This window comes from Rhipicephalus sanguineus, unplaced genomic scaffold (assembly GCF_013339695.2).
Source record: "Rhipicephalus sanguineus isolate Rsan-2018 unplaced genomic scaffold, BIME_Rsan_1.4 Seq8113, whole genome shotgun sequence".
Classification (NCBI taxonomy): domain Eukaryota; kingdom Metazoa; phylum Arthropoda; class Arachnida; order Ixodida; family Ixodidae; genus Rhipicephalus; species Rhipicephalus sanguineus.
The window spans coordinates 1-15,006 of record NW_023616040.1 but is presented as its reverse complement, the minus strand read 5'-3'; positions in this window follow the sequence as shown (position 1 = coordinate 15,006).

Below are 15,006 nucleotides of genomic sequence, written 5' to 3'. Positions count from 1 at the left end.
CAGTTCGTCAAACTGTTGCTGACGGTCGCGTTAGGGAATAACATGTCGCCGAAGAAAAGCATCCTCGGAACATTTGCTGGAACGTCCAAAATGTTCGCCTTCCTTTTCTTCCTAGCGTTGGCCCGAAAGTCTCCACCTACATAACCGGCATCGTTACTTTGATGTCAAGGATGAGAGACCAAGCCAGATGGAATCCGTGCTTTGGGGCGGCAAAAGGTAAAGTCTGGCTATGCAGTTATCTGAGAAAGATGGTGTTTTGAGGAGATTTAAAAGATAAATTTAAAAGTGAGAAATACAAATGAAATGCCTAGAAACAGGACTTGCTCGCCGACTCGGCAATTTCACAACGTGAGGACCAGAGAAGAACGACGCGTCTGGCCGTAAAAGAAAAACAAAAACGGTGACTTAACATCAGACACAGCGGAAAACAAAACTCCGAAGGCGCCTCCACGGCTTCTGAGTTTAAGGGCAAAGAAAACGCCGAAGTACATCACTTTGGCTTGACACTTTGGCCGCCTGAAGTAACGATGACACCTCTCTTTACGCACTTCCCGTGTTTCTCGCTTTGATCGACTGTGCAATCTCTTTCTCTTCGTAGTGACATGTGCTGTGAGCGAGTGTCTTGAGAGGAAGTGTCTCGCCCTGCCTTATGTTTATATCAGTGTAGACATGTCTGAAACAGTAGAAAAGCGCAAGGCCATGGGGCGTCGACATTCGTCTGTATATTTTCGCGTCTAAGCGTGAAATGTTTTAGCTAGCTGTGCTCGAGACAAGACTACCACACATTTAATAGCCGTATCTCTTCGCACATCAACTTGATACGAATTCATTTCGATCGGTTAAGTCATTCTATCTCTCCTTACAGTCTTTAAAAATCTCCACCGAATGCACGCGTTAGTTGGTACTGTCGGCTCTTCTTTTACAAAGAAACACAGTAAAGCTGTTTCGAGTGCTTTGAGAACGTAGAACCAACCAAATAATAGAACAACATTGTGTAGCCACCGTATTTTTCAGAAAGGCAAATTTCTTTGGGCAGCTTGACTGTACATTATTACATAGAGCGGGCGAACAAAAAAGATAACACAAAAGCAGAAATGGCAGGTCTCAATGCGTCACAATGCGAGTTTTCTGAGACTCGTTCGTTGGCTTGCAATATGGCTTCAACTGTACGAAGTTTCTACGTCCTTGAGATACAAGATCCTTACTCATTTATATCGAATCAAGTTGAGAAAAAAAAAGAAGATTGCTACCCTTGGTCGTGCGGAATTACGGCAACCAGAACAAAGATAGAAGAGGGCTGGGATCAGAAATTTAATGGAGGAACGCAGCTCATCACTCGCATGATTCATGAGTACGTAATGTTCGCTAAGCACGGCGTGCTACCACATCTAGACGCGGCGATACGTAGAAATTGGTATACGGAAATGGCATGTTAACAGATCTAAACAACGGACTTAACCGCACGATGACTGACTGACCAGTATTCCTGGTCTGTCCGCTTTTCAGCGCCGATGAGATGTCAGACTAGTCAAACACACTATCCCAGTTTTCTGCTTTAATCGCATTACCGAATTGAGGGTCGCTGGATAAAACTATTACTTGAAGGCAACCGCGCTGCCGAGAGTGCGAGGCAGCACGTCATTCCAGAAGATAAACGATTGAGCAAATATAACTTGATAACGTTGGGAAGAAGAGCCGACCTGGTAATTAATAAAATAAAGCTAATTCGGGTGCGAAGCGGCTGCTTCAATCAAAGCAAATATTAACGTACATTTTTTTACGTTTGGCTTAAGACTTGTTTGTTTATTTACTGTTTAATACCATCAAGAGTCAAGGCATTGAAGTAGGGTACATGTATAAGACAATATCAAGAATCATTATAAAGTTATATAAAGCTAGAGACGAGCCATTAGACATAATCGTCAAAAAAACACAAAAAACAGTAACAAGTATACTATGAAATTAAGGATATATAAACGTAGCGACGTATGCATTGTATAAAAAGGATAATAAAAAAGTAGAAAATGTTTAATGCTGAGTGCAGAGAACAGTCGCAGCCCCATGGTATTGTCACAGTTCAAAAAGATATAAAAAATAAAAAACTTAAAAGTTAATGGCCACGTGATAACAATTTAAAAGAAAATAAATCAATGTTCTGAAAAGCCACATAATTAAATTTGTGTCAATAAAGGAGCCGTTTCGAGAACTTTTGTCAATGAACAAAAGCATGTAGTTTTTTTTTTTTCGCTTTGTTCTCGTACGTAAACAGGAAGTATGGGATCAAAGGAATATCGGAGCTAATTTGGAAGATATCCAAACAAGACAATGCGCAGAGAAGACGAAAAAAAGAATAAACAAACTTGCTCAATGATCCCAGCGTTATGTATATTCTCAGCGCATAATTAATTAATCGCAGGTAGCGGCACAAATGACGGCTAATGCACCAAGCGATCTATGGTTTCAAGACTAAGTTGCTGTTGCCTCAGCAGCTGGCGAGCACAGTCCGTTATGCTTGATCCGCGGAACAATAGACCATCCGATGAAAGGGGCCTACATTTAGTAACAGTTTTACACAGCCTTCCGAACAAGCATTTCTCACGTCTTGCCGAACATCCTTTTATTTATTTATTTTTTTGATGTTAGAATTCGACGCATGCGCACTTTACCACAACGCGGAAAGAAGTTAATATTATCGGTTTTGGCCAATGGCAAGTAATAATGTATTTGGCCGTACCGTTCGATTCTCGATGCAAGAAAAAATGTTATACGTGACTTCAATTGACTTAACGTCGTAAACACCAACGAATGTGTTAACGACGTTAAGTCAGACGTCAAGTTAAGCTGACGGGGAGCTTCACTGACTTAACGTCACGAAGTTTGATGACGTCATCCCTGACGTCACACCACCTGCGTTCGGCGCGGCTGCCCATTGCCATTCTGACACGCCCGACTATGCCTACCGCCTGCGTCGATGCTTCTCCTCTACGCTCGCATCCTCCTGCTCTGCGCTTGACTACTTGCATGTCTCGAAACTCCAACTCGCCTCCGCTACGATATGCTATGCTATGCTATACGCTTCCTCCTCCTCATCCTCAAGCCACTCCTCCTCACCTTCACTTCCCTTTCCCACCCCCTCGCTATACTATACCATACATAGCTACGCTATGCTAGGAGCTGCTTGGCACATACCAGCTCGTCTATATATAGTTATAGATACTTGCTGCGCACGACACGGGCGAGTAAGGTTAGCTCGGCTTTAACAGTTACACTGTAAAACCAGCGAAAACCCAGGACAAAGACGAAGTGGAAGGCACACTCCTCTCACACACCGCTGGCGGGTGTGTGAGCGAGTGTGCGTTCTACTTCCTCCTTGCCTTGGATTTTTAGTTTGTTGCATCTAGAAATTAACCAATCGGACAAGCTTTTTACGCTTCTCAGTCACCCGATTCCTGGTCAATACACTCTAGTATACGCATGTCAGGTCGTCACTCCAATCGTAATCGTAACCATATCATCGTAATATTCGTTAAAAGGAAGCGCAGTAGCTGAAAACTAATATAAATGACTGCTCCACTCTTTTATTATAGTATCCCCTGTCTCGGAGACGTCTTGCTTCTCTTGCTTCATATTCTTTATTGAGGAGTTACGTCGTTCCGATACATCGAAAAAAAAAGTGGAGATGAACAAACTATCAGCATGCCGTCAAACTAATATTGATTAACAGTATCGCCACTTAGTTTATAGCCCATGCGCTGGCTAATTACACGACTTGACGTCGTAAACACATTGGTGTTTACGACGTTAAATCAGTTGAAGTCACGTATAACTTTTTTTCTTGCATCGAGAATCGAATGGTACAGACGAATACATTATTACTCGTTATTGGGCAAAATCGATAATATTAACTTATTTCCTCGTTGTGGTAAAGTGCGCACGCGTCGAATTCTAACATCGAAAGATAAATAAATGAAAGAATATTCGGCAAGACGTTAAAAAAAAAGCTTCTTCGGAAGGATTTTGAGCGCGCACAATGATGACGCGGAAAACTTATTGCCGCAGCCTCACGATTTTGTGGTATATGTGACGCGTAGAGCGATGCATGCCTCTCGTAGATAGCTGTCGGAGTTACTATTGGCAATGCCAACGGCTTCATATTAAGCTTGGTCACCTATAATAGCGTCCTCTTAAGTACGGTTCCCTGTTCTTTCCTTGTGTCAAACCCACAAAAGAAAGGAGCGACGCAAGCGTCAAATCTCTCTCTAAAGTTCTTCGTGAACGCCACTTGAGGCCTCGTTACAGCTCTCTCGATGCGTGTGGCAACAATGTAGCTCGGCGGAACAAATTGGTAGCGAACGGGACAGGAGCTGGCGTACCGGCATAAACGGCTTTTCGGTTGTCGACTCCGGGCGCAGTCGCTTAGTGGAACAAGCAATACGTCCCAAGCACAGGAGATCAAAACGACGCTTCCTCGGCAATCTGTTTTATTCGGGCTCAAGAATGGAGCCACCATCGCCTTCCGAGTGCCTTTTCGTGCTATCGCTACAGTCTTCGGCGACACTTTTAAAAGCTAACAATCTGGTGCCAGAGATTTGCGCCTTCAGTGCAATAAATACTTCTTAGAAACGATTATTCGAGGTATACATGTATAGCCCGCACTCCGGGTTCTATAACGAAGGCAACGTAAATGAAGGGGAACACACGAACTAGGATGATGATGATGAGGAGAATGTTGCAGGTTGCCAGCGGATCTAGCCTTGCGAGATTTGCAGGCAATTGCCCCGTACGGTTTCCTCCTTTCAGATCATATTCAAATAACGTCCTTTTTAAAGCGAAGCGCGGGCAAGCTACCAAGAAGTCGCGCGCAGCGCGACGCAAGAATGCGCATGCAGGTGGCCCATGAGCTATCCGGCGCGGCCATAAAGAAAGTCAGTTTCGTCACAAGGGTGAAGCAATGAATGCGATAGCAACGAATTGGAATGCTATGCGAAGTGGGGCTAACAGCTAACTTCTTTAGGTCTGGCGTAACTGCACAAAACAGTGGCGTAAGGGAATGCGGCCGCTCCAACGAGCAAAGCTGTTTTCGTGCTGTCCGTTGTTTCAACGCGAAGTGAGAGCGCAGCACGTACAGAACTATGAGCCGTCTACTGATCCCGTGTAGAGATATACGGCGCGAACAGCAGCGGGTGACTACGTCCTATAAGTCAATTTACGCATTTCCTCCCTGGGGCACGCAGCACCTCCTACGGCTCCGGTAGTGCAAGTCGATGCGCCATGCGCTTTTCGCGCTGCAAAAGTCGGGCGGGGCGTTTCGTCTCTGCTTGAGCAGCCATCGGCGCTATAGCCCTCGCAAGCGGGGAGACGTTATCGGATGCGCTTTTCACGCGACGGAGATGGCCGGCTTGTTTGTGAGGCAGACAAAATTTCGAAAGTACGTCACGGTACACGTTTCCAAGTGCAAGTTTGACGAGGAACTCGTAATGTGTCGAGGAACGGGTAACGCTTCAGTAACGCTAAATGAAGAAATTAATGGTGTTAGAAGCTGGACACCATCAAAGCTCTCGTATTTTTAGTAGTGCGAGCATCGAGTGGCGCCCTTCTTTCTTTTTCAAGTATATCCGGTTGAGCACTTCCGGTTTTCCAGATATGCAGTCTTCTAAAAAGTATATAGAAGTCGATGATTCTGGCTTAAGTAAAGAGTTATATATTGCGTACATATTGCCACGCGGGCTTTTTTTGCTATGTTTGTGTAACTGGTCTGTTGCACGTGTGATCGCTGTCTTGCGCGGGCCACGCTAGAATGTCTGGGAACAATCCAGATTGTAGTAGACCATCTTGTCAAGATTGCGCACATGACGCAAATAGTCAAGATTATTCCTGAGCTTGCGCAACCACCAGTGACAAGGCTGGAAAGTTCGATGCATGGTGTATAAAAGACGGCGCATCCCAGCAATGATCAGATTTTCGACGGCCGAAGCTCTGTTCACCGCTGTCAGTGTACAGAGTGTATTGCTGTAGTTTGATTTCCGTTTTCCGGCCACAAGTTCGGCCAAATAAAGAGTTTCATCTGGGACACGCCGACTGCTGCCTTCGTCAACGTCACGACCCCGAGACAATATAATATCGGAGCATAACTTTACTTACAATAAGGGTCAGTTAACCGTCAGGATAATTAATGAAACTAATTGATTGATGTAATGGAAAGATTTTGAGCAGCTGTTATTGTGGAGGCAGCTGGTGGAGTGGACCTGAACCATGCAGCTCTTTCAACGTGGCCTCCGAGATCCGCTTCGAAAGCGCGCGAAGCACACAGTTAAACCAAGGAATACACTAGGGCACACGAAGGGTGACGTGCGAGTGCCACTAATAAACACCTAAGTCGAGGATTACGGTCGCCTCCAGATTTCTTTCCGTTACGCGCCGAATCGTCACACCACGTGTGTGAGTTGTTCCGGGATGCGTGGAGACACCTGCCCACGTGTTTACTTCTACTGTCAAGCATTTTTCTCCGGAGGAGCTCTCGTCTCGAATGTGTTGCTCCCACTCTAAAGCGTCCACAAAAAAAAAAAAGAAGAAACATCTGTGAGAACTGCACAAATTTGTGCGTTCCCTCACTCTGCGCGAGAGTGAAGTGAAGCGCGTGCTATGTAATCAAGGCCGCGAAATGCAAACGACGCACGCTGCCTTCGCCCTTTTATGCTAAGAAGCGTAAGCCCGAAGCTTGAGGTCAGGAGTGTTTACTTTGGGTTCGTCTCTGTTGCCACGGGCGACGGGCCACGTGTACCGCGTGTTGTGGCCGGCCGAACTTGTCCTTCTTGCTCGCATTATACACTTCCGCATACACAGTCGGCTATACTTAGAAACCAGGCGGTACCGCAAGAGTCTCTCGTTCCGCTCTCGCAAAGCACGAAGATATAGGGCTCGTTTGTTGACGCTCGCGCGAAAGCTGGCGAGGCACGTCGCACTTGCCACTTTAAGTTCTTTTTCTAAGCCGTATAGTCGCGTTAAAAGTTTTATGTGACACACTGAGTTACACTTGACCCCGCGAGGGCCGAAATGTCATAAGCTCGTTTTCGCCGCCACAACGTATGCACTTCTTTTAAGTCTCCTTGATTATAAGAAGCTCAAATTAGCCCAAATGAAGGCGGACACAGAAAGACGAGGCGGACAGGGACAGGCGCCACTAACCTGTCTTCATTTGCGCTAATTTGACTAAGTTACCTTACCAAGATATAATACTGAGCACTCGCACGATTGAAATTGTTGACCATTTTAAATGCCTCGGCGCAATTTTTTCGAAGGACATGACCTGGGATTAACATGTGGGGTATGTCCTAAAAAATTAGCTCAGGTGACAGGAGTAATAGGTCGCATTCGATATTTGGTTAAAAAAAAAAACAATGAGGGTTCCGCTATATCATTCACTTTTTAGCTCTCGTTTAAACTATTGCCAATTGGAATGCGGTACGACGACGGCTACTAATGTTAAAAAAATATCAATGATTCACAAAAAATGCATTAGGCATCTATTAAATGCCCATTTCACGGCATCCACCCGACACTTATTTTGTAGTTCAGGAATAGTTAAGGTGCATCAGTTATGCAAATATACATTAAGACGAAAATTCAGATCGGAAACTCTTAAACACATAAAAAATTCTGCGCAGTCTAGCCAGCTTACGAGTAAGGAATCTAAATTACCCCACCCGTCAGGGAGAAAAGTGGGAGGTTGGTGTCCCACGATTAAACTCCAGCAAACAGCACTTGTTCTACACTCTCCGATCTCTTCTGAATCACTATGACCTGAACAATTTAGACTTACTCCACTGCTCGTATCAGGATGTTCGTAGATTATTTGCAGTAGTGTAATACTTGATCTTCAAGTCAGTAGCAATTACTTTCAATTACACAGTTTCCTTTCAGTGTCAAAACAAAACTCATATCTACTTGCTTTTTTTGCAGTTGTATGTAGCAAATTGTAAGACGGTAATGACAATCATAATTTTTTTGTGTGCAGTGTATTGTATCCCGTATCTTTGTTTCGGGAACACAATCACGTTATCATGTTTCTGATTTTCTTTTTTTTTTCAGTTTGATAAATCCGTTTTGAACCTTATATACCCATGTATGAGAACTACAATTTCATTGTGTACACCCTGTTCTAGCACACTGCCCGTGAAGTGTCATATTGCCATGTTTACCGTGGTGCTGCTACCGCTCCGACATTTTCTTTTCTTTTTTTTTTTGTTTTGTGCTGTTTGCTCTGGGGCTGTGAACTAGGCAAGCTGTTTTATACATAGCTTTTTTTTCTTCTTCACAGTCCTTTCTTCGTCCAGTTTCACTTCAACAGCGAAACTGGACGAGTCCATAATCCGGTTGCTTCTCGGTTGTTGCTAGGCGTTAGCTAGGTTAGTCACGACACGGATGTCCAAACTACAGACCGAGCGTTCGCACCTCTCATAGATCTATGGGTACGTCGTCGTTGGCGTAGGGCTTCAATGGCTCCGGGCGCTTCTGGCAGCCGCCGTTGCCTTTAACGTTCCCTAGTATGGCAGCGTCGCACTAGTCGTGCCAAGTCTTTCTATATTTTTATGTCTTTATTTCCATTATCAGGGGCGGAGCACTTAAGTATTTCGCCTTGTCGGTGTGCCATGTCGTCGTCACGGTCTATCATAAACGGATATGCGCTACAAAAATTGGGTAAATCCCCCTACTTGCCACCGGTGCATACTGTTATATAAGGCGTCGCTACCGACGACGGCGCTGTGAGATGGCACGCGCTTGGCGGCCGCCTCAGGGAGAAGGAAGAAGAGAGAATAAACAGTGATGTCTTCGCTAATGCTGTCCTAATCATTATGCACGATATAACATATTTTGGCGACGAGGATTCACCAAACCATGTGCTACCGGCTTGACACTCAGCTGAGACTTCCTCCACGATGAGTATTTCGGGGCTACAACCGCCACCTCCGTTCCTGTCTTCACCTGGACACCCGGACATCCCATGGGAGCAATGGATTCAGGCATTCAAGAACTACATGATTGCTTCGGGCGCCTCCGATCTACCTGCTATTCGTCGGAAGGCGATCCTGCTCAACTGCTTGGGATTGGAAGGACAGCGCATTTTCCAGACACTGACGACAACGGACGACCCATGCCTTATGGCTGCAAGCGCTGCGGGAGGAACATTAGCGTCGTCTCCAAGCCCGGATGACTTCGACCACGCCATCGCGACGCTGGAAGGTCACTTCAAGAGCACGGTGAACGTCACTGCAGCGCGTCACCGTTTCCGTCGACGTACGCAAGCCCCAGGTGAGACTGCGGCTGATTACGTCACCGCGCTGAGAAGTCTCGTAGGAGCATGCAATTTCGGTGGCCTGGCGGACGACATGATACGCGACCAGCTCATTGAGAAAACTACAAGTGCGTATTTACGTGAACGCCTTCTGCTGGAAGAGTCTCTCACGCTTTCTAGGGCTCTTACCATTGCGAAACAGCACGATCAAGCGACTAGAGAAGCAAGAGAACTTGCACAAAATGAATCACAAGTTCATCGTGTAAAAGATGCTAATATTTCATATCAGAGAGAAAGGCATTGTAGCACGTGTACTTGCTATGACATGCAAAGTCAGTGTCGCAGATCTCAGAAAGAGCAGGAATGCTACCGTTGTGGTTCTACGGCCCACCTTGCAAATAGCTCGCAGTGCAAGGCCAAGGCACATAAGTGTCGAAAGTGTGAGAAAATGGGCCATTTTGAAAAGGTGTGCAAGTCGCTACGAAAGTGTGAGAAACATGTTCAGCATGTCGCCGAAGATAACGACACAGCTGACCCAGACGACCACCTAAGTGTCTGTCAAATCTGGAGCCGTAAAAAGGGAATTTACGCAGCGTTGGAAATTGAAGGAATTTCTGTGTCATTCTTGATCGACACAGGATCATCGGTTTCGATCTTGGCCGAAGAACTTTACCAACGCCACTTTTCCAAAGCGTATCCACTGACGTCTACGTCCGTCCAGCTCCTCGATTATTTTAAGTCAGCAATTCCTATACAAGGATGTTTCATTGCTACGGCCTCATTCCATGGTCGATGCACTTCTGTCCTACTTTACGTTGTGCCTGGAGGAACAACCATTCTTGGACTAGATGGCATCGCGGCTCTGGATATGAAGATTCAAGGGTCGCCTCTCAGGTGTCTTCTAATGACGCAAGAAACTCCTGTGCTACCTCCGGAATTACGGTCCGAGTTTGAGCACCTATTTGCAAAAGAGCTGGGAACTGTGAAAGGTTTTACTCACAAGGTCAAAGTTCGCGCGTCTGTCCAACCGGTGGCCAGCAAGTTGAGACGACTACCACTCGTCATTCGCGAGCAAGTCTCGGCCGAAGTTCAGAAATTAGAAGCTCAGGGCATCATTGAGCGCGTCGACTCTTCAGAGTGGGTCTCACCTATTGTCGTAGCCAGAAAAAAAGATGGCTCGATTCGCATGTGCGTTGACCTACGGGAGCCAAACAAAGTTGTAGTAGTCGACAGTTTTCCTTTGCCGCAAACTGAGGAACTCCTGAACAGCTTGGCTGGGGCACAGCGCTTCTCGAAGCTAGATTTAGCTTCTGCATACCACCAGTTACCGCTCAGTCCAGAGAGCCGTGACCTTACCACGTTCATAACGCATGACGGACTATTTCGCTTCAAGAGGGTTTGTTTCGGACTGGCATCGGCGCCCTCAGCGTTTCAGAAAATGATGCATATGATCCTGAAAGGGTGCAAATGTGTCCTATTCTACATTGATGACATCATCGTGTATGGGCACTCCCGAGAGGATCATTTGGGCAATTTGCGCGCTGTTTTGAAACGTCTTTCTGATGCTGGCCTCAGGCTCAACCACAAATGTGTTTTTGACGTAGCAGAGTTGACTTTTCTAGGCCACGTTGTCACCGCAAGAGGATTATTTCCGTTGATGTCATCCATTGAGGCGATAACCAACACTCTAAGGCAAAAGGGTGTTAAAAGGGTGTGTGGTTCGTCCTTTTGAGGACTAATGGGGCTGCCACAACCATTAATCCCTTTAAGGACTAACGGCACCGGGTCTAACAGTTAGTCCCCACAATGGACTAACATTTAGTCCTCACATTTACACCTTACCGGGCAACTGTTAGTCCTCACAGATCACCTCACTGGACTAACATTTGGTCCCCACATTTACACCTTACCGGGCAACCGTTAGTCCTCGCAGTTGCACGTCGCCGGACCAACGGTCGGTCCACTCAAACGCTCCATTCGGATGAACTTTTTATCCCGGGGATGATTTTCTACAGTTACTCTCCGCAAGACTTAATACTTTTTTCGCGTGTTTCTTTCCGCGGTGAGCAACAAATGCCGCGGAAACAACACGCTAAAGAATATTTAGTCATGCGTGTGTCACTGCTTTCGCATTCAATGCGACAACGAAAGACAAAAGTAAGACAATGAAACGTTTTATTTTTTCTATACATATCAAGTTTCTGCTTTCTTTCATTGAATTCACTACAATATGTCCAATACAGGTTCAGCCGCGTTGTCATATCTGGTACAGTCCTTTCTGTGATGCTGCTCCAACGGAAGCGAGAGATGGCAGGCGTTGTACGCGCCAGGGCACACAGCATTGTGCTCGTTGTGGGCAACGGCTGCATCCTGCAAAGCACAAAAATATTGCGAATATTTAGTCACGTGACAGCGAGGGTGAAGACGCACGCACTGTGCAAATACGTGCAAGGTGAACTAAAACACGTCTAAAACATGGCACGCAAATAATTTCACCCCTGCGAAGCACAAAAATATTGCAAATATTCTGCGACACGTCACAGAAGGGATGAAGACGCACGTACATGGCAAATACGTGCAAGGTGAAATCAGAATCAGAAATCGTTTTATTTAGTCATCGAATCAATTACAAAATTTGTGTGTACAGAAGGAGGTCCCATAGTCAGAGACTGAATCGGGACCTCCTACAGTAGTGAATACAGAAAAAATTAATTGATGCAGCAAACAGTGGTACAGAAAACAGGTAATAAAATACATCGCAGGTAAAAAAGAAAAAAGGAGTTCTACTTAAGAAAATCATTAGCAGAAAGCAGCAACAAAAACTGAAATCAGACAACATAAAAAGTAGAGGTAGTTCAACTCTCCTAAACAGTTTTCAGATAATTACCATGGTGAAAGATAGTAAAAAATAAAGTACGAGAAAGAAAGCTAAACAGACACATCTGATATCAGCAATGTAGGATGATGATGCGATGCTGCGTTAACATTAGGTTGTGAGAAGGCATGAAAGGGAGCGGGAGTAATAGAAGTGACCAAAGCTATCCAGATTAAGGAATGGATGAGAGGAAAGTTTTCATATATCTTTTTTTGAATATGCCGATTGATTCCGAGGTTTTTATTCCTGAAGGTATAGTATTCCAGAGATAGATTCCAGTGAAGTGGGCTGTTTGCCATAGTTAGTATTAACTATAGGTAAGATAAAATTGTGATTTTGTGCAAACCTTGTCAAATTTGTATTCTCTAGACTTGATGGAGGGATTATAAACAAAGGAAGCTGATTTTTCATTTGCTTGAAAACTAGTACTCCTAGATTATATTTGAAAGTGTTCTCGATTGTTAGGATGTTGTTGGCATGCAGGAGTGCTTTAGCATCACTGCGATAATGACTGTGGGTAAGTATTCTAATAGAGTGATTTTGCATAGTTTGAAGGGAGACGAGATGACTGCTGCAGGTATTACCCCAAGATGTGATACAGTAATTAATATGAGAATGAATAAAAGCGTAGTACAATGAAAGTAATGTGGGTTTGGAAAATATATCGCGGGATTTAATTAGAACACGTATGCCGTAAGCCATTTTTTTTTCGCAGGTATGCAACATGCGAATGAAATTTCAAATGACGGTCCAGTTTAATTCCCAAGAAGGTCGCCTCATCGTCTGCTTCAATTGCGAATTGATTTAGAAATATTGGCGGGATATAATTATGTTCACGTTGGTGAGAGTGCAAAACAACGAATTTCGTTTTAGTGGGATTTATTTGTAATTTATTATGGATACACCAAGCAGCCAAGCCTGAAAGGTCATGATTTAGTTTCTGTGTCAGAGATTGGAGGCATTTATCAGTGTTAACAATTGTTGTGTCGTCTGCATACAGTAAGCATTCTGAACTGGTAAGGCAAGATGGCAAATCATTTATGTAAATACTGAAAAGTGGGCCGAGAATAGAACCTTGCGGTACTCCTATATTTGTTACTTTAGGTATAGATTTATTACCTAACAGACTGACATCTTGGCTTCTATTGAGTAAGTAGTTTTTTTAATAATAATAGTGCAGGACCAGTTACGCCTATTGCTTCAAGCTGCATAACAAGAATGTGGTGGTTGATAGTGTCGAATGCTTAAATAAAAACACACGTCTAAAATATGGCATGTAAATAATTTCACCGTGATGTCATACATCATCAAAGACGCATTTCAAGCCACACAGCGCAACAAACACTTCAAGTGCGGCAGCCGCAGCCATCACGCCGAGGCGCCGCCAACCACCGCGCCCCAACGAGCCGGCGAGTTTTTTGCGAGCGGCGTCAGCCCGTCAGCCGCCGCAGCAGCCAGCGAAACTCGAGCAGACCAGCGCGCGAACGCGAAGCCGACGCCCCGAACGGTGCCAGGCTGCTTGCGAGCGAGCGAAGGGAAGCCGACGATAACGGCGTCCAATTTCCACCAAATTCCTCGAGCGCGCACCAGTACAGCGAGCGAAAGTGGGGTCGACGCCACGAACGGCGGCGAAGTGCTTGCGAGCGAGCGTCGAGGATGCCGAAGGTCATGGCGACCAATAATCCGAAGCGCAGCTAAAGTCAGCTAGCTGAAGCACCCGTCAACCCATGCCGGTGCATTTCAAGCGCGCGGCATACAATCGAGCTCGTTGCTACCGCACAGCGTTTTGGACGAGTCGCAAAACAGCGGCGAGGCCTCCTAATATTGCTAATATCGCGAGCTCGCAGCTCATCACCACGGCGAATGGAACATCCGGACAGGCGACGACAACGGCGGCCAATATCCAGGCGGTCACAAAGCACAGGCCAGACCACGCCCAAGCCGGCCCTCGCGGTACATTTCGTGCGCGCGATATACAACACGATCGAGTCCGTTACAGATAATCGCGATCAGTTTCGCGCACGCGATAGGTACGGCAGAATAAAGAGCGATCACTTACTTGTGAAAGAATCCAGCGCCGATTTGGGCCCCGATTCAGATTGAAGTCATGGATCCGATAGGCCTACTGTCTTCTCGGCCGCCATTCCTAGCCGGTGGCGACGCAGTGCCGTGACTACGCCGGAGATACACAGCGCGGCATCGCGACGTGTCGAGAGCAGCTCCAGACTTCGTGGGTGTGGCGAAACGTAAAAGCAGCACGACACACTCATCCACGCATACGTGTGTATCAAAGGCAGCGAGCCGTAGTTCCTAGATCGGCGAACTCCGAGCGCGACACAACCGGCAACACGCCAGCTCGAACACAAGTTGGAAGACTGACCCGAGCGAGGAGGACGACGGTTTACCCTTGACAACGGTTTGCACACGAAACGTATCCATGCACACGGCCTGCATCTCCCGCGCCGTTCATCCCTTAGGAGACTAACTGGTTTGCACACGGCACGCATCCCTCTCCGCTTGCTCCTACGACGGTCTAACGGTTCATCTGCGCGCCTATTGGGCTCCGTTACTCCTCGTTCGGGGTAATTTTGCCTTAGAGTGAAGGCACCATCACCTACAACCATAAACGAACTTCGCTCGCTGCTGGGACTTGCAGGCTTCTACTCCAAGTTCATCCCTCATTTTTCTGATGTTGTCGAGCCAATGCGTGCCTTGCTTCGGGGAAATGCGCCTTTCGTTTGGAGTGCGGCAGCAAACAGCAGTTTGGAGCGGCTGAAATCTCTGCTTACATCTTGCGAAGTTCTTCATGTTTTTGATCCTCACTTACCTGTGTACGTTT